Here is a 26,701-nt window from a genome sequence, read left to right as displayed (position 1 = left end):
GGGGGGGGGGCGCAAGGTGGAAGTTTCGCCTAGGGCGCGAAACTTACTTGCACCGGCCCTGTTGACTGGGGTGAACCATAAAACTTGTTACCTTTTCAAGCCTCTGAGCCAATATTTTTGAAAATGTTTTTATATCAGTATTGACTAAAGAGTTCAGTCTGTAGCTATTAGACTTTTATGCATCCTTACCCAGTTTAAGTAGCACAGTAATTTAAGGCTTCCCTCATAATTGGAGGTAACATCCATTTCTTTAAGGCATCTTTGTAAATGTAGAACAGCTTAGGGACCAGAATTTCTTTGAGACTTTGATTGAAGTCTATCAATAGGCCATCAGGGCTCAGCGTCTTGCCTGGACTCATTTTCTCCATGGCCTTGATTATTCCCTCTGATTGCAAGGGAAAGGCCAGACTGGCCTGCTGCTCTTCTGAGATTTGTGGGAGGTTAAGAGTTTTAACAAAATTATTCAGTTCTTCTGGGTCAGGTGGTAAATCATTATTGTAAAGAGCCTGGTAGAATTTCAAAAACTGATCATTGAGCTCTTTGTGGTTAGTAATAACCTGCCCTTGTTCTGATTTGATTGATACTATTCGGAACCTTTGACCTCTCACTTTTAATCTGTGTGCGAGAATTTTCCCTGCTCTCTCCCCCGATTTCCGGTATGTTTGAGTTATAAAAATAGCAAATTTGGCTTGTGCTGAAGTCAATCTATTTACTTCATGTTGAAGATTGAGTGTGATGGTAGGCTTATTGCTATATACTTATGGTGTATAATGCCTATGCAACTCGCATGGAAAACTGATCTGTACTGTATTCCACTTAAAACTTGTGAATATTTTTTGAAGCCTGCATGCAATTCCTTTGTCTGCCACTTAAGAAACTCTAGTGCCTGTCCCCATATTTTGTTTCCCTCTATCAACCAGCTATTTTAGCATAAACCAAAGTGTAGAAACAGTTTTCAGAAATGTTGCTGTAGAACAGAAGCAGTTAGGGAAGAGTGGAATTACCTGGTTTTATATAGTCTTTAACATGTAAGAACATTTTGGTGACACCATTTTCCTTTAGTATATTTTGTTAATTAATTTGGGTTAAGATACATTAATAAATATAAAATGCACCTTGTGAGTTTTTTGGTGGTTTTCTTCTGTGATTCTTCTGGGAGAATTATTAGGGCTGCATGATGCTCTTTGTGTAAAGCACTTTGGGTCTAATTCAGTCTGGAACTTAACACAAAAAAATAAGGCCCCAATTTTGCATTCTAACCAAGCTCCACTCAGCACAGCAATGAAGGTGGAGGCAAAGGTGGCTTTATGCCAGCTTTGTGCCTCCTTTGTTTTGTGGTTGTCTGGGAGCCTGCCTGGCCCCAGTATAAATAATAATAAAAAAAACCTCAGGGTGTCACACTGTGCCCTCCCCAAATATCTGTCACTACCTCCAGTAACAACAACTAAACATATTAGTCTGACATTTCTGCTAAAACGATCAGCAGTGAAATAGTTAACAATATTGACATTTAAATAGTCATCACTAGGTTTTAGAATTAACAGCTTGTTTAAGGAGCTGGAGCAGTTAACATTTCTGAGCTAGTGTTTCAGGCTGTTTGCAAACTCAGACATATATCACTAGATCATTTTAGCTTCATTTTTTTGCAATTAACAGGGAAAGAGACTTAACTGTGCTCCAGAATCTAAACTTTCATTTAAAAAAAATCATGTGACTATATTTCAAAAATGAGGAATTATGTCACATTATATAAAAGGCCCTGATTAGACTTGCTTAGCACTCCTCTGAGTGACTGTGTCTGTATGTCATGTAAAAGTCCTTAAATGGAAGACCACATAGATTCCCAGGCCAGAAGGGACCAGATCATTTATCTGACCTGTGTAACATAGGACTGAGAACCTCCCCACAGATTTTAATCCTCTCTTGTTTAAAACTATATCTCTAAAAGGGGCATTGATTCCTGGGTGACTGTCTGATGAGGGGTGTGAGGCTTAGATAATCCAGTTCACACAAGAAAATCTATTCATTGAAATTCATGTGAACTGCAGTCCACAAGATGTACACAGCTCCAGTCAGTACCCACTTTGGTAGCTCTCTCAGGTTATGTCTTCACCGCAGAGTCAGCTCGAGTTACCCACACTCAAGTTACCCTATCTTGAGAATGACCATGGTGCAAAATAACACCCGGCAGCACAGAGCAATTGGATTAGCAGCACAGATTGTCTGAGTCCTACTACTGCATCACTAGTTTGGGTGTCAGGAACACTTGAGCTTCAAAATATATCCCCTGGCAAGCCAGCTAGTTTGAGTTTAAAGCACCATTTAACCAGTGGCGTAGCCAGGTTCTAAGAGCAGGGGGAGCAAACATTAAAAAGGTGCCCCCCCCTTGGCTCCTCCTCCGGCCACGCCACATCGCGCCCCCCCTCATGGCTCCTCTGGCCGTGCCGTGCCGCCCCCACACCCTCCCGGCCGTGCTGCCCCCCCCATGGCTCCTCCGGCCACGCTGTGGCCATGCTGTGCCCCCCCTTCAAGCCTGGGGTGCGGCAGCCCCCCCACAGTTCCAGCCCCGTGTGTGTGCAGGGAACAGAGGGGGTTACAGCCTGGATCGGGGTTACAGAGCCCGGCTCTGCTCAGGGGTTCTGACCCCTCATGGCTGGCCGGGAACGCAGCTCCTAGCAGGTCCGAGCCCCTTGAGCAGCAGGGCAGTTTGGGGGAGTCTCTGCGCTCCAGGCTGAGCGCCGGCCGCCCCTAGGCTGACATCCCTGCACGCCTCTGTTCTTCCCCGGGGCCCGCCCACTTCCCCTCACGCACCCCGGAGCAGCGAGAGCCGCCAGCTTCCATTCGCCTGTCTTCTTCCCCTTCCTCGCCTGAGGCCACCCTCGCTCCTCCGGCCACGCCGCCCCCCGCCCCATGTCTCCTCCGGTCGCGCTGCGGGCTGCTATGCTGCGTCCCCCCCCACCTGCTCCTCCGGCTGCGACCCCCCCTATGGCTCCTCCGGCCGTGCCGTGCCGCCCCCGTGGCCCCCCCATGGCCCCCCCATGGCTCCTCTGGCCCTGCCACCCCCCCCATGGCTTCTCCCCCCGTGCTGCCCCCCCTTGCCTGCAGGAGCCCAGCACCGGCCCGGTAGGCCAAGCTTCAGAGCGGAGCATGGGCCCCGCCCGCTGGCGCCATGGTAACCCCTAACTAAGCCACCGCTTTTGGAAAATGTGCTGAGGGGAAGCAGCTGCTTCCCCTGCATCCCCCCCAGCTACGCTACTGCATTTAACTCGAGCTAGACAATGTGTGTGTGGATGGGAGTCCGGTTAGGGGCAACACGTGAGTTCTACTTCGAGCTCACCCTTCAGTGAAGACAAGTCCTCACTGTCTGCCATTCCATATGAAAGGGGGTGTTACAGATCAGGACTGAGATCCATTAAAGGAGCCCCATATACATGCATGGGGCCCAGACTGGAAAAGCAGGGGGGTGCTCTAGGAAAGTGTTGAGGTGCCTTGGCAGAGCTGTGTGCTGGGACTAGCGCGAAGAGTGGACTAGCAGGGGTTATTGCAGGACAGAAGTGAGGTGAATTGGTAGTGCTTGCCATGTGGGAGCCTTTAGAAGAGCAGCCTCCCCCATTACCTGTTGTACAGCCCCTTAACATTTCTCCTTTTTCCTAACCCACTTTGTAAGTGATCCTGGTTGCCCTATGATGCTGTTCAGCACTGTCTTACATTCATAGACAGAATCAGCCTCTTGCCCAATGCTTGCAGTGTGAGAATGGAAGTGCACAACATGTTTCTTGCGTCCCTCCCTGGGTCACTGCACTGTGGGCGGCATGCAAGCAGCGTTCACTTTCCTGGAAAGCATGTCTCTTTTTGTTACTGAGAAGTGACCTACTCCCGGAGTGGGAGGGGTGGGGCCAGGCTGCAGCTTCACTGAAAGGGGCCAATGAAATGTGCCAGCGTTTCCTGCAAGAGTAGAACTAATTCAGCCTCAATTTGCTTGCAGCCCCAAGATTTATCTTCTTGTTTTCCTGATGCTTCATTCTTTGAACTGTGAGCATCCCTCAAAGGAGGTTGTGCAAGGCAGCATTAGAGAGGGGACCCTGTAGGGGAGGGTATCTTACTGGAAAAAGGACCTAAGCTGTCTTCTTCACACTGGGGTTTGTGGGGGGCAGTCTTACATTTCCTAGTTTGGATAGGCCGAGCTCATTGCATTCACCAGGGGCTCCTTGTATCCCTCCATTCCACCTCCTGCAAGCTGCCTGTGCCACTCTTCCATCCCTGTCTATTTCAGTGACTCCCTGCAACTCCTCATTCCCCTCCCCCATGGCAGCGGTTCTCTGTGCCCCCCTATTCCTCCATGTTCCCTTCTGCCACATGCCAGAGGCTCTGTGTATTCCCCACATCCCCCTGCATCCATTCCATTGTCCCACATTTTCCCTTCTCTGTGGCCGGGGCTCTGTGTGCCTCCCATTTCCCCCATTGCTTCCCCATTTCTTCTCCTATGACCCCCAGGTTCCCTTTATTCACCTCTGTGTGCCTCCCTATTCCCCACTTCCACCCCATTTCTCCCTTTACCACACGTCAGGGGCTCTGTGACCCCCATTCCACCCTTCCCCCACATGCCCAGGTCTCTATGCAACTTGAATGTAGGACCTCACTTTGCTCAGCCAAAAACACAGTGCATTTAGAGCTATTGCAATCAGCAGTTTGATTTCAGATAAAACCCTTTGGACCTAAGACCTAAGGAATCTCCTGGGGAGGATATATTTTTCTTGTATTGTATTTTAGAATGTTTCAGGGATAGGGGGAATTAATCCCCCAAACCTGCAGCATGCAATGGAATGGTATGTTCTTGATCTGGTGTCTTGGAGAAGCTATTTTATTATTGCAAATAAATGATGATGCAGGCCCAGTTTTTGTTGAACTAACCCTTTTGCATTAGCAGGTTTTCATCGCTACCCTGAACATCCCAGAATACCTTCCTCTCAGGATGCATGTGCGTTCTCCAGAGGTGCAGTGTTGGGCTGGAGTTAAAAGGGGTCACACATGGCGGAGACAAGGGCCTGTCTGCTTATCTATTTTATTTCCAAGGTGCCTTTCACCTTGGTACCTAAGCACTGAAAAGAGTTCTGTAAAAAGCACACGTCTCTAACATGGTCTCCTGGTTTCAGGGAGTGTTGTTTGGTTAGTGTCCCTCTTTTTCTTTTTTTTTAAGTAAATTATTACTTGGGGAATACTTTAAAAGTGAATCTTACATTTCAGTCTGGACAGTCAGGCTTGGTCTCAGTCAACTCTCCTGTGACAAGAAAGGGGTTCCATAACAGTGGATCCAGTGCTAAGAATGCTCTGTCCCCTACAACTGAGAGTCTTATTCTGGGTCCCTCCAGCTGTAGCATCCCACTGGAGAGCATATAATGAGGTAATCTCTGAGGTACTCAGACCCCAACACATTATGGTCCTTGTAGATTATGGCCAGTTTTTCAAAATGTGTGGAGCAAATGGAGTCAGAACACAGATGTGATATGTCTGATGGGCCTTTATTGCTTACGAGGTAGGCTGCTGCAGGGTGTCCCAGTTGCAGCTTTTATGTGGTGGTAAGCTCAGCGCTAGAATGAGTGAGCTGCAGTAGTGGTAAGAAAGTGAGATTCACTGCTAGATGTTGCAAGTAAAGAAATAGAGGAAAACTTAAAGGAAGAATTAGAAGAATCATCATTAACGTTAATGCAGGGTGGCTAGTATAATCTGAGAAATCACCAAGTAATGGCTACAACTATCCACAGAGGAAAAACTCTCCTCTTGACCACTCTTCAATTTTGCATTTGGAAAGCACAGAATACCGTGCCCAACTTTCTGAAGATACCATCCAAGAATGCAGAGAAAACTATGACAAGCAAGTCTCTCCTATTTGCGCAGACAAATAAAATTCACATGAAAAAGATGAGAACTTCTTAAGGTGCAGTCATCTTAAACTGCTAATGGCTGGTGTTCAGCACACTATTTCATCCTTGCTGAGATAGAAATAACATGTGCCTTTTTATTTTTGAGGATTATACATTTATGAAATGAATCACATGGTATGCTGTTTATGTTTAATGTCATAAAATATTTGTGGGTTTTTTCCCCACTCTTTTCACTGCTTCCTGGCTAGTGCACTTCAGATAAAGCAAAGGTCTCAATGTTCAGGCTTTTCAATCAGTTGATGAGAACAGCATTAGCTCTTTAAGACAACACTCAAACGTTCCAGGTTCCACTCCTACATTTGCCACCAACATGCAGGAGACTGACTCATGTGGACACCAGATGTTCAGGGGTGCAATACGTTTACAAGTCATGGACATAAACTGAATAGCAATCCAGACCACCTTAAGGACATAGCTAGAGACCAATGGGGGAGGGGGATGGCACAGGGCACAAAAGGAGGCCACATCCCTCTGGGATTTGCCATGATGGTGATGAAAGAGAAATGAAGGGACAGCCTCTCCCCAAACCCACCATTGTGCCTGGTATAGTTTGCCCTCATTTTCTTTCTGGAAAGGCAACAAGTATCATAGAATATCAGGGTTGGAAGGGACCTCAGGAGGTCATCTAGTCCAACCCCCTGCTCAAAGCAGGACCAATCCCCAGACAGATTTTTGCCCCAGATCCCTAAATGGCCCCCTCAAGGATTGAACTCACAACCCTGGGTTTAGCAGGCCAATGCTCAAGTAGAGCTGATATCACAGCAGCTCTGTGTGTAGGGGGCCACCAATATTTAACTGAAATAACTATGCAAAATAGAGGGCAAAGTTTATTGGCACTACCCCACAGTGTTATATTCAAAATCATACATCTGTATCACCGCACAGGATCCTTTGCATGGACACTGTTGAGATAGAGGGCAGAGAGTGTCCTTTGTTGAGCTGCGGTATGTCTACACTAAAAGCAATACAGTGGCACAGCTGTAGGGCCGCAGTGTAGATGCTTACTACAGCGACAGATGCGGTTTTTTCATCGCTATACTAAATCCACCCCCTCGACAGGCCATAGCAGGGCTGATGGAATAATTCTTCCATCCACCTGGCTGCGGGGGTTGGGTCGACCGAACTACGGTGCTGAGGGTGTGACATGTTCCGCAGCCCTGAGCAATGGCGTAGGTCAGCCCAAGTTTGGGTGTAGAGCAGGCCTGGGATCAGCATGCCGGGCTACCAAGCATGAGGTGGTCAGGGGTCACCATTCCCTCTGTCTGTGTGCTCCTGAGCCCCCACTGCCTGCAACCACAAGGGACCCACTAATTGCCCCGCGGTTAAATGCTGTAGGATAGCTGGGTCTCGGTGAAAGGAGGATGGCTGGATGGTGCTGGGCTCCCGGCCACCGCAGGTGGCATCTAAATTGGCCCCCTCCTAGGAGACTCTGGAGGGGGGATTACTGTCTGCGATCCTAGCAGCGGGGCCAGCGTCTGTGCAGGGCTTGGCCTCTGCAGCGAGCCCTGGCTCACCCCACTGAGCAGGAAGGGCAGGGGTCAGTCACCCCGCAGCCCCCCCCTCGCTCCTGCCTTTCCCCCGCTGCGGCCGTGCTGCTTGCCGCGGGCGGGCAGCAGAGCGGAAAGGGGTTCCCCTCTCCCCAGCGCAGGGGGGCTTTTTCGTTTGTGAGCGGGGCTGGCACTTGCCGGCGGTCCCTTAGTGCGCGCGGCCTCCTTGGAACCAACGAAAGCGAAGGGCTGCGCGCCAGGCGCTGCAGGCGCGCGACCCAGCTGCCGGTACCCGAGGCAGGCGCGCGTGCGGGGGAGGCTGGCGCGCGCCGGCCGGCAGCCCTGGGAGGCTGCTGCAGCTGTTGGGAGTCTCGCTCTGCCCCCCCCCAGCAGGCGGGACGCGCCAAGCAGCTGCCGCCGCCGCCTTCCCGTGACTCAGCCACGCGTTCCTGGCTCTCTCCCCTCTGCGCTCAGAGCAACTTTGCTAGAAGGGCTCGGCTCTGAGGTGCTCCTTGGGGGGGTTTCCAGCCGCACTTTTGCACCTGGGCAACTATTTGGGACCTACTTAGGAAACGGGGGCGGGAGAGAGGGCCGGGCCCCCTCCGCCTCTTGTCCTGGAGAGAGCATCTTCTTCCCTTGTTTGCAAACCCGAAGTGCCCTAGCCCCCATCCCTCCTCCCGGCCCGGGCGAGCCAGCAGGAGGATTTGGCGTGCATCCCTGGCCCAAGTGCACGGGCTGGCCCCCGCCTCCAGTAAGTAACGCAAAGCCTCCTTTGTTACTTTCAAGTGGCTCGAAGGGGGGTTCTCTTCGAGAGGGGGAGGAGAGAGGAGTTTGGGGAGGTGGGCGCTTCATTGAGTTAGCGGGAGATTGTGGAGGAAACCCGGCTCCTTGGGGTGGCGAGACAAACTCTTGGCCGAACTCCAGGGTCCAGTGCTGCTTCTCCGCCTGGAAAGTTGCACCGATTGTCCTAAAGTTAAAGTCAGTTAGCAACCGCCTCCTGCCTTGATCCCCCAGCAAACGAAACTCCTTCTCCAGCCTGCAAATCCATCTAGGAGCAGAGCCCCACGCCGCAGCGGACGGTGTCCGAAGTAGCTAGTCACAAAGAGCGTAGATCGCTGGCAGGTCCTAGCCTCCGCGGCCGGATCAGCATCCGGGGCTAGTCATCAGAGGTTCGCTCCTTTGAGTCCATCTGGACTGCGGCAACCTGGAAAGTGGAAAGGTTCCCCCCTTCTTCCCCGGGAAAGATGTGCTCTCTGCTGTTATCCCTTCTTGATTCAAACAGGCTTGAGTCACTGAGGTCGCCAACCTGGCAAAAGATGGATGCCACACAATGGGCTTCCCCCCAGGTTCTCTGCTGAAACAATTTAGCGCTAGTTGTTAGATGGGCAGCCCTGGAGAGCAAGTTAGCACAGGCACTGGCAATGCCAGCTACAGCCACTCAACCATCCTGATGCTGCAGCTTTGGTCTGAAGGTACCAGCGCTGGTGGAGACACAAGAAACCAATCCGTCATCTTTAACCAGCACTGAATTTTCTTTAAAAAAAAAAAAAAAAAAAATAAGAAAGGGGAAGATAAAGGCAGCTTCTTAAAAGCTGTTTTATTATTTTATGTCACCACTTGCTCTGTCCCAAATTCTAGCTGTCAGTTTTGTTAGCTCACTTGGAGAGTCCTCTTGTTTGTTGCTACATGGCTAGAACACAGGTGGTAGGTGCTGCTACTGTTACTGCTACTATAGGTGGCTACTGATTTTGGGTTGGTTTATTTTTTGTTTCTCAGTAAAGCAGCAGTTGATTTTATTGTAAACTAAAGATATTTAAAATTGGTGTGAATTTGTGGATTGGAACTAGATTTGAAAATTAGAAAATGCTTCAATTAATGCGTGTTTTTTGGTGTGGGTTGGTAGAGAACCTGAATAATTGGTATAACAGCATTGCCAACACCAAGCATTCAAGAAATCATGAGTCAGACCTCTAAAAATAATGAGATTTTTCAAACAATAATGGGCACATTTAATAATAATAATAATCAGGTCACATTTTCAAGCTTCCTCCAGAACCACAAGGGCTAGAAATTTAATTAAGAAAAAAGAAAACCGAGAAAATCATTCAAATGCAGGAGCTGTGGCTATAAGAAAAATATCAAATATCAGAAGACTCAGAAATAAAATATTGAGAATTGGCTTCTTTCATCCAAAGAATATAAAATATTTTACCAACTTTACAAATTTTAAATAGCAGGATCATTTTTGTTGGCACGGAGGTGCATTCACCTCTGGAATGGCAAGTGTAATACAACAGTACACAATGTTGTAGGACTTGAATAATTTGCCAACTGTAAATTCTTCCTATATAAAGGCAGATTGTAATTTTAAATTGGAATTTGCTTAGAACACCAGGGCTGATGATGACATCCCTACACTTGCAAAAAGGTGTCATAACCAATACCTTGTCTCTATAGTTTTATGAAGAGTGGCACTTACAAGCAATACCGGGTTCCTTACTCTATTGTCACCCTCCTTGCACTTTTATTGTGAATTTCACTATATTTATTTTTTACTTAATCAAATGCTTCCAAGAACTCAGACTTGAGAATCTCAGCTTTTATCTAAAAATAAATACATAAATAAAAAAGTCCTGGTTCAAAGAAAAGCTTGAAAACAGGACCTGGATGCACTCTGAAGACAAATGAAAAGAATCCAACATTTATTATTTTTTATAAATAAAAACTCATGATTTAAAAGTCAGTCTCGTGATTTTTGGAGGGTGTTTGACTTGTGATTTTTGAATTTTTATGGTTGCCAATTCAGCCCACTACCATTCTGGGATTATTAGTTCATTACTAATTTAAAGGGAACAGCATAATTTATTGCATCGCCAGTTTCACTCCTTGCAGCACTCTGGGGAATTTAAAGGAAAACCTAATCACATATTGACCATGTCCAACCCTGTTTAGCTCCTGAGATGTGATGAGATCAAATATAACTACAGTTTTCTGACACTTCCCCTTTAATGCCAGTCTGTCAGAAGAGAGGACACAGTCCTGTCTACATTACCAAAACAATTCTGGCTGTAGCCTGGATCCTGGAAACACTTAGCACGCATGCTTTAAGCATGTTTAATCTTTTTGAGGTCAAAGGGACTATATGTATTTTTAAAGTTAAGCATGTATGTTAAATGTTTTGTGGGGCAAACATTAAAGTATAAACTTGGTCTGGGTTGAACTAAGTTCAAATAAGATTTGGCTAGCCCAGGGGTCGGCAACGTTTGGCACGCAGCTCGCCAGGGTAAGTACCCTGGCGGGCCGGGCCAGTTTATTTACCTGCTGACACTGCAGGTTCGGCCAATCGCGGCCCCCACTCGCCGCGGTTCGCCATCCTGGGCCAATGGGGGCATCGAGAAGCGGCGCGGGCGAGGGATGTGCTGGCCGCGGCTTCCCGCCGCCCCCATTGGCCTGGGACGGCCCGACAGGGTGTTTACCCTGGCGAGCTGCGTGCCAAACGTTGCCGACCCCTGGGCTAGCCATTGTGGATGAAGCCAAACTGTGTTTATAAGTGTTTCTGGTTTTGTTAATTGTCTTCATCAATTGGATATTTGGCTTCAGGAATGATTTTTAAGTATTGTTTTGGCCTTCTCCAGATCAATAGGCACTGATTCATTTTTATGTTGCTCGTCGCTGTGCTAGCGATATGATTATATAACCTGGCTCATCCATAACTGACCTTAAATATTGTTGATTTGAATATATATGCAATCTTTCATGTAATACTCCTGAGGGCATTCTGCACCAAAAAATTAAAAAGTCTGCGCCTAAAAATTCTGTGCACAATATTTTAAAATTCTGCAAGTTTTATATGTGAATAAATAAATGTAGAGGATCCAGCATGGCAGTGGGGAGCATAGGCCACTGGCTGCACGAAGGTGGGAGATCACTCTGAGCCCCCCTTTCTCCCCCCGCAGCCCTGGGACACCTGAGTGAGGCTGCACCCGACCCTGACACAAGGCCTGGACCTGCCCCAGAAACATCCTGGGGCCCTGCCCCTCTGCGCCAGGTGCACCAGGTGTGGGACAGGCAGGCTCAACCAGGCAGGATCCAAGTGTGGAGGAACTCAGGGTGGGGGGATCCAGGTGTGGGGGTGAGAGGATTCTGTGTGGGAAAATCTGGGTGCAGGCAGCTCAGTGGGGGGTGTAGGTGTGGGAGGATCTGGATGCACAGAGGCTCATTGGGGGGGTTCCAGGTGCAGGGGCAATGGGACTCTGCAGAGGCTTCCAGGTGAAGGTGGTTGGGGCTCAGCAGAGGGGTCTGGGCATGGGGGGGTCAATGGGGGTGGTCTGGGTGCTGGGGGAGTGGGGCTTGATGGGGTGGGGGTCTGGATGCAGCTAGTTGGGAGTCAGTGGTGTGGGGGTCTGGATGTGGGGATTCAGGGTGGTGCAGAGGGTGGGGCATCAGGGTGGGGGTTTGAGTGCGGGGAGCTCAGTGGGGAGTGGTCTGGGTGCAGGGGTGGGGGTCCAGAGGCAGGGGGCTGAGTGCAGGTGGGCTCCAGATGCAGGAGTTGAGGTTCAGTGGGGTGGGATTTGGGTATGGAGGGTTAGGGGGTTTCTGGGTGTACGGGGTTAGGCTTAGCGGGAGTGTCTGAGTATGGGAGGTCCAGATGCACGGGGGTTGGATGAATGGGGGAGCAGCTCCTCATACAGTGACCCCTTGCCCCACAGCTGAGGAGCGATGGGGGCAGGAAGCATGGGAGGGTGCTGAACTTCCTGGGGGAGGTTTCTGGGGGTGAGTCTGACACAGCCCCAGCTATTCCTTGAAGGGGAAGAGGAAGTCCTATCCTCTCCTGCCTCCAGCCCAGCCATGACTAGCAGTTGATCCCAGCTCAGGGTAGGAGCCATTGGCTGGGTTGTCCCCAGCCCTGTGATGATTTACCTCTCCACCGGCTGCTTCAGGTGCCTGAAGTGATGTACCTGCGCTGCTAGGGAGTAGTGTGTGACTGCTCTTGCAGCTTCCCTGTCAGAAAGTCATTTTTCTGCTGGGAAGCAAAGAAATCTGCAGGGGACATGAATTCTGCACACATGCAGTGGTGCAGAATTCCCTCAGGAGTAATTTTAGGCTGTACTAAAAGCAATGCATAAACTGCAGCCTTCTCCCAAGGCACAGAAGCCTATGTCACAACTATTGAACCTTTGTGTCTTGAAAAGCAGACATGAAAGAACAACCGCGCCTCTGTCCCCACCAAAAAAAAAGTTGATCTCATGCAAACCTCCAAATGTACATATCTCTGCTTCTGTAACAGAGTTGTCAAACTCATTTTTGGAGAGGGCCAAATTCTGTTTCTAAATTATGGATTGGAGCCTACATGTAGGAGTATGGACCATCCTTAATCCACTGGGAATTTCTTGCAGGTGTCAATGGGATATTTGCACAAAGATCTAAGGTAGAATATAGCTTGTAACTGAAATGTTAGTTATCTCATTGATACTGAATGTGGCTGCAATATTACTCTCAGAAAATATTCCCACCTTTATGCCACTATTTCTGCCCTATGTTTCTCTCCTTTTCCATTTTTCTTTCTCTGTGTGTCTCCATCTTTCTTCTATCTGCATTTCTTTCCCACCAGTAACTCCCAGTTCCCCCCACTACCACTCTCACCCATTCTTTTTTCTCACCCATTCCCATCTCATCTTGGTTAGCAATAAAATAGATATTGCTGATATTAAATGTAATCATTAGACTCCAAGATCATCACCTCAGTTGGATTAATTAAGGAGGTCACATTTTGTCAACCATTATTTCCGGAGCTCTGCAGACTTAACAGACAGCTTTGCTTCAGTTACACTTGGTTAGTGTTTGTAAACCATGAGGGCTGGAAATGTATTTTTTTAAATGAAAGCTTAGATTGTGTGGAATCTGAATATGTCATGCTGGCCACATAAATATCAGATGTTAGACACTTCTGCTGTATAAGAAGTATTTTTATAAATGAATATTTACTTACAAGACCATGCTGAAATTATATATTCATTTGATACATGAATGCATGTGACTAAAGGCATAAGTTAAAGCTAGAATATTGGTTCCTATTACCAATCTGCCCATGTACATCACTGCTGACATGCAGCATCCCTACTATTGCTACTACTGTACTACTAAGGAGTAAAGGAGAATTGGCAGTGTCTCAAGGAGGAAATATTAAAGGCACTACAGCAAATTATCTCAATGCAAAGGAAAGACAGGAAGAATAGTAAGAAGCCAATATGGCTCCATCAGGAACTCTTTAATTGCCTGGAAATCAAAAATGTATCCTACAAAAAGTAGAAACACGGACAGATTGCTACGGATGAGTTCAAAAGAATAGCACAAGCATGTTGAGACAAAATTGGAAAGACTAAGGCCATGTCTACACTACAAAATTATGTCGATTTAACTTACATCAGCATACACCTACCACAGTTATTAAATCGCTTGTGTGTGTGCACGCTTGGCTCCTTCTGTCAGCGGTGTGTGTCCTCACCAGGAGCACTTGTGTTGATTGTATTGTCAGTGTGGGGCATTGTGGGATAGCTCCTGAAAGCCAGTAACAGTTGATGTAAGCAGCGCAGTGTCTACACTGACACAGCATCGACCTAATTACATCTATCATGACTCTACGCCACTTGGGAAGATGGTGTTACTAAATCAGTGCAGAGAGGTGATTATGTCGGTGGGAGCCAAATTTATGTGAAGACATTTCCACAGCTAGGTTGATGCAAGGCAACTTATGTCGACCTAACCCTGTAGTGTAGACCAGACCTAAGGAACAAACCGAGTTATACCTAGCAAGGGACATAAAGGATATTCAGAAGAGGTTCTACAAATACATTAGGAGTGAAAGAAAGACAAAGGAAAGGTTAAGGCCAGGTCTACACTACACACTTCAGTATAACTATGTTGCTCAGGGATGTGAAAAATCCACACCCCTGAGCGATAGGTATACTGACCTTAACCCTCCCATGTAGACAGCGTGTCTCAGTGGAAGAAGCTACCGCCTTTCACGGAGGTGGACTTATTAATCCAACGGAAGAGCTCTCTCTTGTCGGCTTAAAGTGTCTTCACCAGGAGTGCTACAGCAGCTGCGTCGATGCAAGTTTGTAGTGTAGACCTGTCCTAAGTCCACTAGTTAGCAGGGAAGAAGAGCTAATAACTCATGACATCAAGAAGACTGAGGTATTTAATTCCTATTTTGCTTCAGTTTTCACTAAAAAGGTTAATTGTGACCAGGGCCGGCTCTAGGCACCAGCCAAACAAACTGGTGCTTGGGGCGGCACATTTTTAGGGGCGGCATGGCCGGCGCCAGAATGCCGCCCCTAAAAATGTGCTGCGGGCCGCCCTAGCTCATCTCCGCTGCTGCTGCCTGGGAGGGAGGGGGAGATCCCGAGCGGCCGCGGCGCCGAAACAGCCGTTTCGCGCGCTGCTGCTCCTCCTCCCTCCCAGGCTTGAGAGCGCCACGGCCGCTCGGAGTGTCCCCCTCCCTCCCAGGCTCTCAAATCTGGGAGGGCGGGGGAGATCCCGAGCAGCCGTTTCGCGCGCCGCTGCTCCCCCTCCCTCTCAGACTTGAGAGCCTGGGGGAAGGGGCGGAGTTGGGCGCGGGCGGGGGGGGGCCTCGGAGTGTCCCCCTCCCTCCCAGGCTCTCAAATCTGGGAGGGCAGGGGAGATCCCGAGCGGCCGTTTCGCGCGCCGCTGCTCCCCCTCCCTCCCAGGCTTGAGAGCCTGGGGGAAGGGGCGGGGGGGGGGGGGGCGGCCAAAATTGTTTTTGCCTTGGGCGGCAAAAATTCTAGAGCCGGCCCTGATTGTGACCAGATGCTTAGCACAATTAATATTAACAAGGGGGAAGGAACACAAGCCAGAATAGGAAAAGAACAGGTTAAAGAATATTTAGATAAGTTAGATGTATTCAAGTCAGCAGGGCCTGATGAAATTCATGCTAGGGTACTTAAGGACCTTGCTGAAGCAATCTCGGAACCATTAGCAATTATCTTTGAGAATTCAGGGAGGACAGGGAAGGTCCCAGAGAAGGGAGAAGGGCAAACATAGTACCGATCTTTAAAAAAGGGAACTAAGGGTACGTCTACACTTACCGGAGGGTCCGGCGGCAGGCAATCGATGTTCTGGGATCGATTTATCGCGTCTGGTTTAGACGCGATAAATGGATCCCGGATCGATCCCGGAAGTGCTCGCCGTCGACGCTGGTACTCCAGTTCGGCGAGAGGAGTACGCGGCATCGACGGGGGAGCCTTCCTGCAGCGTCTGGACCCGCGGTAAGTTCGGACTAAGGTACTTCGAATTCAGCTACGTTATTAACGTAGCTAAATTTGCGTACCTTAGTCCGAAGTGGGGGCTTAGTGGGGACCAGGCCTTAGAGGACCTAAGGAATTATAGACCAGTCAGCCTAACTTTGATACCTGGAAATATAATGGAACAAATTATTAACCAATCAACTTGTAAGCACCTAGGCCCAGATTTTTAAAGGTATTTAGGCATTGTTGTATTCAGCATTGCAACGCCTAACTGATTTAGGAGCCTAAATCTAATTTTCAAAAAGGATTTCAACTGTCATTGGGATTTAAGTGCCTACGTCCCTTTTAAAATGATATTTAGGCTCCTAAATCAGATAGGTGTTGCAATGCCTAAATGTCTTAAAAAATCTGAGCCTTAGAAGATAATAGGGTGATAAATAATAGCCAATAGTCAAGAACAAATCATGCCAAACCAACCTCATTTCCTCCTTTGATGGGGTTACTGGCCTAGTGGATAGTGAGGAAGCAGTAGACATGATGTATCTTGATTTTAGTAAGGCTTTTGACACAGTCCCACATGATATTGCCCTAGTTTGCTTATGAGACTGGGTCTAGATGAAAGTACTATAAGGTGGGTACACAAATGGTTGAAAGACCATACTCAAATAGTAGTTATCAGTGGTTCACTGTTGAACTGGGAGGGCATATCTAGTGTGGTCCCACGGGAGTCAGTCTTGGGTCTGGTACTTTTCAATGTTTTCATTAATTACTTGGATAATGGAATGGAAAGTATGCTTATAAAATTTGCAGATGACACCAAGCACTTTGGAGGACAGATTAGAATTCAAAATGACCGTGACAAATTAGAGCAGGGGTTATCAAACTTCATTGCACCGCAAGTCCCTTCTGACAACAAAAATTACTACACGACTCCAGGAAGGAGGACCGAAGCCTGACCCACTCAAGCCCCACCGCTGCAGGCAGTGGGGGCCAAATCCAAATCCCAAGGTCTTCAGCCCCGGGCGGGAGGCCTGTAACCTGAGCCTTGCTGCCCAGGGCTGAAGCCCTTGGGCATCAGCTTTGGCCCCACACGGTGGAGTTCAGGCTTCAGCCCCGGGCCCCAGCAAGTCTAAGCCAGCCTTGGTGACCCCATTAAAACAGGGACCTGACCCACTGTGGGGTCCTGACCCATAGTTTGAGAACCGCTGAATTAGAGAATTGGTCTGAAATTAACAAGTGGAACAAGTTGAAGGTACCACACTTGGACAGAAAAAATAAAATACACAACTACAAAATGGGGAATAACTGGCTAGGTGGTAGTACTGCTGCAGAGGACTAGGGGTTATAGTGGATCACAAATTGAACATGATCCACAATGTGATGCAGGTGCAAAAATGGCTAATATGATTCTGGGGTGTATTAACAGGAGTGTCATATGTAAGATACGGGTGGCAATTGTTCTGCTCTATTCAGCACCGATGAGGTCACAGGTGGAGTGTGTGTCCAGTTTTGATCATGATCCTTTAAGAAAGATGTGGACAAACTGGAAAGAGTCCAGAGGAGAGCAACAAAAATGATAAAAGGTTTCGAAAATCTGACCTATGAGCAAAGATAAAAAAAAAGTCAGTATGTTTGGTCTTGAGAAAGAAGACCCCAGGGGGACCTGATAACAGCCCTTAACGTGGTTGCAGAGTGTTGTCGAGGATGGTGGTCAATTGTTCTTCATGTCCATGAAAGGTAGGATAAGAAGTAATCTGCTTCATTTGCAACAAAAGAAATTTAGGTTAGATGTTAGGAAAAACTTGCTTAACTATCCTTATTGTTAGAACTGGAATCAAGGGAGGATGTGGAATCCCTGTAATTGGAGGTATTTAAGCACAGATTAGACAAACAGCTGTCAGGGATGGTCTAGGACGGTTTACTTGCCCCAGCCTTGGTGTGGGGGCTGGACTAGATTATCTCTCGAGCTCCCTTCCAGCCCTACATTTGTATGATTCTGCCTTATTTCTGATCAGACCCATCTATTAATTCAGTTTTGGGCCTTTCTTAAAGCAAAGATGTCTGGCACAACTGGTCCCTGTTTATTTTGTATTGTGAATAAGTGTCCAAAAATGACCAAGATGAGACCTTTCAAACTCATTTACATCCATGACCAAACTCAGGATTTGAACCCAAGTCTCCAGAAGGGAAAGGTTTAAAAAGGTATAATCAATACTACTTTGAATCTTAGGTTATATCCAGTTGTTCTGTATCAGAATCATAATAGTTCAGTTCTTGTAAACTAGCTTAAATGAGCAAAAGATGTCAATTTTTGTGTGTGTTATTTAATGGCAAAATTTGCTTGCATTTCATTTAATGGCAACATTTGCTGTGTTGTCTTTGGAGAGTGCACAGCAGCCCCTTTAAAGCGTGTTCATTTTCCTTTCCTTTGGTGGAGAGATGAAAAAGTCAGTGTGCACTTCACAGGAAATGAAGTCTGATACAAATTTGCAGACTGCACATTTCCAAGAACTACTCTCAAGGTATTTTGGTAACGCTCATTTTCTGTGTTCCCCCTTCCTGCCCTCCCCCGAACAGTTCTCTTATGCTCTCTCATACTCATAAACATATGTAATGTACTATATAGAGGATCAACTTTCCATGGTTAAGGTTGCAACCAGGTTCCGTTACCTTTGTATTAGCTCCCCTAGAATTTTTGTTAGCAAAATTGGGTTAGATCAAAAATTACCAGGTTTACTCTGAAGGCTTTTCTGCAAACCTGATCTCAAATTTTGAATTGTCCAACACTTTGTGATTCCCTAGCTCAAAAACAGCTTGTTACTACTCTGTCATACTTTCCCCATAATTAAATTATATTGAAAACTTATGTCCCACCTATAGTTGAAGAAAATAGATTATAATTAAGCAAACGTACTCAAATTATATTTAATTGTAATTGTTCTTGCAGTTTGAACTGCATAGGGGGATGCTTCCACGTGCATGGAGTCTCACTGAAGTCAGTGGGGTTCAACACGGGTGCATGGATCTGCCCTTGAGGATCCAGTTGCAGGACTGGGCCATAGTGTGTATGTGTGCTCTTACACTTTTGGAGAGAGCAGTAATGGTTCTCCTATTCATCAGTGTAACAGAGATTTTTCCCTTATTCTCAAATGGTAGAAGTCTGTGTTTTTGGCACTAAAGGAACAGTGTTCTAGCTCCAGCTTTGTACTAAGTCACTTATCTAGTAATTTTGTGCATATTTCTCAGCCTTCCAAGGCCCACATACAGGAGACAACGGGTGACCAGGAACCAAAGTGAGGAGGACACAAATATATGAATGCAAGAAACTGAAAGTACTGTGGGATTTATCCTTTTAATGTAAATGACATTAATAACATCTGTGCCATGCTTATTTTTGTTGTAAGCAACTTTTGAAAGTAAGTGATGGGACACAAGATTTGTGTGGAATGTAATGTACAACAGGACCAAAGTAAGTGCTGCCCCTCAAAATGTTGGAGAGGTATGATTGTGTTTTTGTTTGTAACAATTGATTCACTGTAGAATGGTACATAACTTTTCTTTTGCGATAGTATGAAGAAAAGTAGTCTAAGTTATTGATATAGAGCTATTCAGTAGCAGCTCCGTAATTGAGATTGACATAAGGGATCCTTTATAAGCCCTGTATTCACTTTCTTAACTTTGCACAGGAAAAGTATGTTTGTGATCATTATCAGAGCACACTGGAATTCTTATGGGAAGTTTGAATGTTTAAGTGATGGTTGCTTAAAAGTGACACTTAAAAATGACTCACTGTGGAGTCTCTAGTCCGCTCTACTTTAAAATCACTTGATTTTAAAACTTCTGAACTTACATACAGCTAAATACTATTAAACCAGGGCATAAACTGACCAATAAAATATTTGTTACCCTCATATTGGCCTTATGGATTGGTATAGTGAGGTGTGCTTTATGAAGTCTTCACAGACTGATGGGTATTGAATAGAGTTTGTGCAGGACAAGCAATGAAGAAATGAGAATGTTGGGAACTGTGCCAAAAATAAAGTATGCATGGGGAGAGCAGTTCTTCTGTCAATTTTAAGTTTACCTTTCAACTTCATTGACTGTTCTCTTCTTGTTGTATTATGAGAGCGTATACAAAGAACTGTCTGATTGACTTTATACCTTCATTGTCTTGATATTTCCTTCATGCCCCTTCTCACCTATCTCTTCTAAACAGTGCTAGTCTTTTCTGTCCCTCTTCTTATGGAAGTTTTTCTGTGCCCCTTCATCCCCGGTCTCTGAAACCCCCTCCACCCTTCTGTATCCATTTTTTACCAGAACTGAACATAGTATTCCAGGTGAGAGGTGAGGGCATATTATTGACTTTCTTAATATCATTACGTCCTCATTTTTATTTTCCATTCCATTTATTATGCATCCTAGCATTTTTGTTTGCTTTTCTGATTACCTCTGCACATCAAGCAGACGCTTTTTTCATTGAGCTGTCTACAGCAGGGGTGGGCAAACTACGGCCCAGGAGCCCCATCCAGCCCTTCAGACGTTTTAATCCAGCCCTCAGGCTCCCACCGGAGAGCGGGGTTGGGGGCTTGCCCTGCTCCGCCTGTGCTGGGGCTCCCGGAAGCAGCGGCATATCCCCCATCTGGCTCCTATGCGTAGGGGTAGCCAGGGGGCTCTGGACGCTGCCCCCACCCCAAGTGCCACCCCCGCAGCTCCCATTGGCCGGGAACCACAGCCAATGGGAGCTGCAAGGGTGGCGCCTGCAGACAGGGCAGTGCACAGAGCCGCCTGTCCAGAGCCTGCACCTCTGACCCCTTCCAGCGCCCCAACCCCCTGCCCCAGCCCTGATCCCCCTCCTGCCCTCCGAACCCCTCGGTCCCAGCCCAGAGCACTTTCCTGCACTCCCAACCCCTCATCCCCAGTCCCATCCCAGAGCCCGCATCCCCAGCCGGAGCCCTCACCCTCCCACCCCTCCACCCCAACCCCATGCCCCAGCCCGGAGCCTCCTCCCACACCCTGAACTCCTCATTTCTGGCCCCACCCCAGAGCCCACACCCCCAGCTGGAGCCTTCATCCTCTCCCGCACCCCAACCCCCAATTTTGTGAGCATTCATGGCCTGCCATACAATTTCCATACCCAGATGTGGCCCTCAGGCCCAAAAGTTTGCCCATCCCATGTCTACAGTGTTGTCCAGATCTTTCCTGAGTTAGTACAATTAATTTAGAATCTTGTAAGTTGTATGAGTAGTTCAAAGTTTTCCTACAAACATGCATTACCTTGTATTTTATCAACACTGAATTTAATCTGACCTTGTGTCACCAATTTACCTAGCTTTGCTTGATCCTTCTGAAGTTCTTCTCTTCTATGGTTTTAACTAACCTAAATAATTTTGTCATCTGCACTGTTTGCCACCTCACTGTTTACCTGCTTTTCCAGATAATTAATAAATATATTAAACAGTATGGAACCTTGTGGCATGAGGCTAACTGCTGTTAACCTTTTGCCATATTGCAAATTGACCACTTATTCCTACTCTTTGTTTTCTGTCTTGGCCTATCTGTAATCGGCAATGATATACTTTAACGCTCACCCCATGACTCCTTTATTTTCTCCAGTAGCCTCTGGTGAGGGACTTCAACCAAAATTTTATAAAAGTTAAAGTAAATTATGTCAACTGGTTCTCCTTTATCCACTATCTTGTTGACAGAATGGCAATAGATTTCTCAATACATTTATCTGGTACTGAAATGAGGCTCACTCTTCTGTAGTAGTGCCTTTTAAAAAATATAATATTTGCTATCTTCCAATCCTTTGCTAGAATAGCTGATTTTAATGAGATTGCCTGTTTTTGTTTGCAGCTGGTTCCTCCACTAGTTCCTTCAGAATCCTTGGGTGTAGACAATCTGGTCCTCATGACTTGTTTTTTTTTTTATCCGTTTGTCTCAGCATCTCCTCTCTTGATACCTTAATGTCTGATAGTGCCTAACCTTAATAACTGGAAAATAATAGATCTGGGGGAGGTATCTCTTTTACATCCTTGATAGTGAAGACTGATGCATTTAGCTTTTCAGCAATGTCCTTATTCTCCTTAATTGTGCCTTTTACTTACTAGTAGTCTAGTATTTTCTCACAAGTTTCCTGCTTCTGATCTATGGAAAACACTTTTGTTTTTATATACATCTTTGCTATTTGCTGACCCAACCTCATCATAGCCACCCTAACCTCAATGTACATATTGGCTTCTGTAGTTTATTTGCTTCACTAGGGTTAGATGCCATCTTCTTAAAGATTACTTACATTGTGAGCACATTCGGGTAGAAGCCATCTTTTTGTTGCATGTTTAGTACATTGCCTAACATTGTGAGGTCCTGATCAGTGACTGGGGCTCTTAGGTGCTACCACAATACAAATAATACCTGTTTGGCTTGAATGGCCTCTTGAACCTTGCCTTTTAGCCATTTTGGTTCCCTTCTTGCTTCCTTGTTTGTTTAGGGGATTGCATACTTTTGTGACTGTATTAGGGTTGCTTAAGTAACCTCAGTGGTGACTTTCACTTTCAGGGCTTTTTTTCTAGCTTCCGTTTCATGGAGAGGGCAGGTGGGCAGGAATCCCCCTTTCTAATGCTTAGTGTGCCAATGCAATTTTTTATACGATTCCTCCTTTGAGGATATTGACCTTAATTATATTGTGATCACTGTTACTTAGGGGCCTAACTATTGTTTCCTCTTCAATCAACTCCTGTGGGTTACTTAGGAGTACGTTAAGGATATCCTCTCTTCCTGTGTGCTTGTAGGACTAACTGTTCCAAGAAGCAACCATTTCAGTGTGAAGAAATTTTCTCTAAACCTTTCCCATTGTAACACTTGACCAGTTTTGTACCCGGGTAGTTGAAACTATCCGTTATGACTGGTTACCTTCAGCACCATTCCCTCAATATCCTTTTTCTGATCAGTGGTCCAGTTGTCTCACCACGCTGCAACCACTGACAGCCTGTTACTTCTCCAGAAGTTATTTCTCTGGTCAACCTGGCACAGCAGCAACTGAGCCCCAGTGAGATGGGGACGGTGCCTGTGTGGGGTTGGAGCAAAGAGGATTGAGCTGCATCAGGGAAAAGGGAAGGAGAAGGGTCTGAGGAGAGTGTGGCAGTCAGAAGGCAGGTGAATGGACGTAAATGATGTTATTCATAAAAGTACTGCACTGGGGATGGGATGAGACCAAGGAAAAATGCACTGCTGAACATGCCTCAGACTCAGTCTGAGTGTGTTGTCTGTTAGTGTTCTGATCTGGTCTGTGGTGGCTGTAAATATGACAGACACACACACACAATTGGCAACTCTTCCAGATTTATAAAGTGGTTTTGGGCCGTGCTATGAGAGGCAGCCAACTCTGTATCAGGAGGCAGCCAACTTCTCCCCAAAATGTTAATTAATTCTGTGCCCTCCCACCCTGCATCTATCCATCCTCCAGCTCATCAATTAATGACAAACCACCCCATCCCACATCTGCCCCTTACCCCTCAGTGCACCTCTGCTTCTCCTGCATCTCCAGTGGCTCTTCACCCCCGCTACCAGGCCTGGGCGGGGGGAGGCTACAATGGAATCCCGGGGGGGGGGGGGAGAGGGGCGGAGGCAGATCCAGGGCTTATTCTTCCCCCCCTCCACCTTCCCAGGCCTGATGTTGCAGAGGGAGATGGGAAGAGGAAGAAGCTGACACGTTTTTCAATGGAGAGAGGGGGAGCCAAGCCACCCTGAGCTTCTGGGTTGTTTCTGCTTCCTCCTTCTCCTCCCTTCTCTCCAGTGAGAATGGTGTCAGCTGCTTCCCCCCCCCCCGTCCCCGCCCCATCCTCCACCCAAAAACGTCCCTGTGCTCCCAAGAGGAGGGGGAAGAGCTATTTTCTTCCTGCAGCAGCTCTACCAGCTGCTCTTCCCCAGGAGGTGGGAAAGACAGCCAGTCAGAGGGGTTTTCCTCCAGGCAGGGCTGAGATTTGTGTGAAGGTTGGAGCTTCTTGCATCACAAGATAAAATCATGATTTTGACAATACTACAGCTGGCCAACGACCAGCAAAGGCAGGCATGTTAGCCAGAAAGGCAAGCAACAATTCAGTTTTTTAGTCAGGCTCGAGTAGGCTAAATAGCAGCTGTTAAAGTCTCCTAAACTTAGCATCAGCCAATATGGCTGCTGCAAAACAGTTTGATTTTTTAAGAGGGAGAAAAATAATTCCAAGCTGTAGGCCAGAGTTCAGTAGTCCAAAGGAAATTATTTTTGCCAGAAAGGCAAGTGATAATTAAATTAGACAACCAAACCAGAGCAGGTTTGTAGTAACTAAACTGCAACTGGTCACTTACAGCTCTTGCAAAACATGTTTTGGCTTTTAGGAGAGCGATGGCCTCTCTGATACTTTGCAGTTGCAGGGCTGTAACGAACCTGGCGGTTGCTGCTAGAGCCAAGCAGCTTAATGAAACGCTTTCTGATAAGAGCAATCCTTTTGCAAGGCCTGTAGAATTGATTCGTTCCCCGTACATGATTGTTCTGCTGCTGATATACAATGCATGGAAGCAGGAAATGCCACTCTCTCTACATGTGGCTTCTGTTACTAGATTGCAATATAAGGAGAGCTATACATTTGCTTCCTTGCTGAAGACTGGTTTGTACAGTCCGTAGATGCAATTTCAGTTTTGAGTTTTTCCAAATACCCTGTAACTTGCCAATCATAATGGCCTTAATCAACAAACAATAAATAAATCGCCTCATTCTGGAATCAACCTATGTTTATATCCACAGAGTGAATGATAGAGAAAGGACAGGCCTAAGACTTTGCAACTGTCTTAAATAAATGAATGGCAGTTAATACTAGAGTGACCAGACAGCAAGTGTGAAAAATCGGGACAGGGGGTGGGGGGTAATAGGAACCTATATAAGAAAAAGACCCAAAAATCGGGACTGTCCCTATAACATTGGGACACCTGGTCACTCTAGTTAACCCTTTCAGAGTAGCAGCCGTGTTAGTCTGTATCACAAAAAGAACAGGAGTACTTGTGGCACCTTAGAGACCAACAAATTTATTTGAGCATAAGCTTTCGTGGGCTACAGCCTACTTCATCGGATGCAAGTAGTGGAAAATACAGTAGGAAGATATATATATACACCGAGAACATGAAACAATGGCTGTTACTATACACACTATAAGGAGAGTGATCAGTTAAGGTGAGCTTTTATCAGCAGGAGAGAAAAAAAACTGTTTGTAGTGGTAATGAAAATGGCCCATTTCCAGCAATTGACAAGGAGATATGAGGAACTGTAGGGAGGCGGGGCGGGGCGGAATAAGCATGGGGAAATAGTTTTACTTTGTGTAATGGCCCATCCACTCCCAGTCTTTGTTCAAGCCTAATTTAATGGTGTCCAATTTGCAAATTAATTCCAATTCAGCAGTCTCTCGTTGGAGTCTGTTTTTGAAGTTTTTTTGTTGTAATATTGCGACTTTTAGGTCTGTAATCGAGTGGCCAGGGAGACTGAAGTGTTCTCCAACTGGTTTTTGAATGTTATAATTCTTGACGTCTGATTTGTGTCCATTTATTCTTTTTTGTAGAGACTGTCCGGTTTGGCCAATGTACATGGCAGAGGGGCATTGCTGGCATAACAGTAACACCTTCATTTACATGCAAACCTCTCTGTGTACTATTCAGCCTAGGTTTGTTTGTTCCCCCCTAGAACCAACCTTGATTGAGTCTCAATTGTGTTAGTGCTGGTGTGGACAAAGGAGATACTACAGTATTGTGGTAACAGCTTAAATAAGATTAGCATTAACGTGGATGGAGCATGTGGTAACCATTAAAGTATACACAGCTTCACTCTTGGGCTCTCTATTGGAACACTCCTCACCCTCTCACTGCCGCCATCTTACATGACTCATGATACACTTTTATGGAATCCAATTATAACCTTTGCTGCTGATACAAAAGTGCAAGCTCAGCATTCTGACTGGACTCCAGATTGCATGAAATACTTTGTAATAGGTTGCTGTGCTCCAGGGGACTTATGGGATACCTCATGGGAAGCAGAGAATTTCCCCAGTGGGTTGTGGGAGTGTGACCCCTCCTCCCACAAATATATTTGGGCCTTTCAGAATTGCCCAGAGTTCAGCCTGGAGCTGCTCTGGGAACTCCGGAATAGATACCCAGGAAGCATTGCAGCTACACTGATTGTGTAGCACTAGTGCGGACATGTGGCAGAACTACAAATCAGCTAAATACACCTCCCTTCTATGGGTGCATTTCATGGCGTGGACTATAAACATTGCAAAGCAGTCCAGTTAAATAGAAATAATGAAACTCTGTAGTGTAGACAAGGTCTTAGGGAAGTGCCCCCTGTGACGTTGTGCAGTCTACATGGTTTTATAAAAATATAAGTGAATACAATGTAACTGGGATAGTTTTATAAAAATTTGGCAATAAGTGAATATAATGCAACTGGGATATGCTCCGTGCAAAAGGTCTCTTGTAAGGTATCATTACAAAGTGCATAATCTACTGAGTATGATCATCTGATTTGTATAAATGTACCACTCTTGTATCTAAAACTAGAAATATAAAATGTAACTCTGAGGGCCTATTGTAATTATGTAAAGTGTGGGCCATTAATGATGGTTTGGAATCTTGATGACTCCCATTAACAAGGACCATTGTCTGCAGATGACTGTGTTTACCTGCAAGTCTCCCTGTATATGTGTGTGCTGGCAAGTGAGTAATGAAGTCTTGCAGTGACATGTGATCATGTCACCTGAACTGGAATCCATCTTTAACCTGGTGCTTTTCCAGTGAGGGGGGGTGGAAACCCAGAGGGACAAAGGATTCCCGCCTTATGCAAAAGATATATAAAGGGGTGGAAGAGAACAGAGAGAGGAGAGGAGCCATCATGGAGAAGCCCCTAGATAACACCTAAGCTGGAACAAAAGCTGTACCAGGGGAAAGAATTGTGCCCAGGCCTGGAAGGTGTCCAGTCTGAGAAAAA

General features: G+C 46.5%; 1 protein-coding gene across 1 annotated transcript in view; it reads left to right on the top strand.

Moving 5' to 3' along the window:
• Nucleotides 1-7,875: 7,875 nt before the first annotated feature.
• Nucleotides 7,876-26,701, top strand: part of LOC112115910 (suppressor of cytokine signaling 1-like) — a 31,037-nt gene continuing 12,211 nt past the window's right edge. The window contains exon 1 of the mRNA XM_026661344.1: nucleotides 7,876-8,180. The gene's annotated coding sequence lies outside the window, so the exon portion shown is untranslated. The remainder of the gene's footprint in view (nucleotides 8,181-26,701) is intronic.

This window comes from Terrapene carolina, unplaced genomic scaffold, assembly GCF_002925995.2.
Source record: "Terrapene carolina triunguis isolate 2854851 unplaced genomic scaffold, T_m_triunguis-2.0 Scaffold1018, whole genome shotgun sequence".
Classification (NCBI taxonomy): Eukaryota; Metazoa; Chordata; order Testudines; family Emydidae; genus Terrapene; species Terrapene triunguis.
Note: the sequence above shows the minus strand (reverse complement) of the source record. Positions and strands in the feature narration are given on the sequence as shown.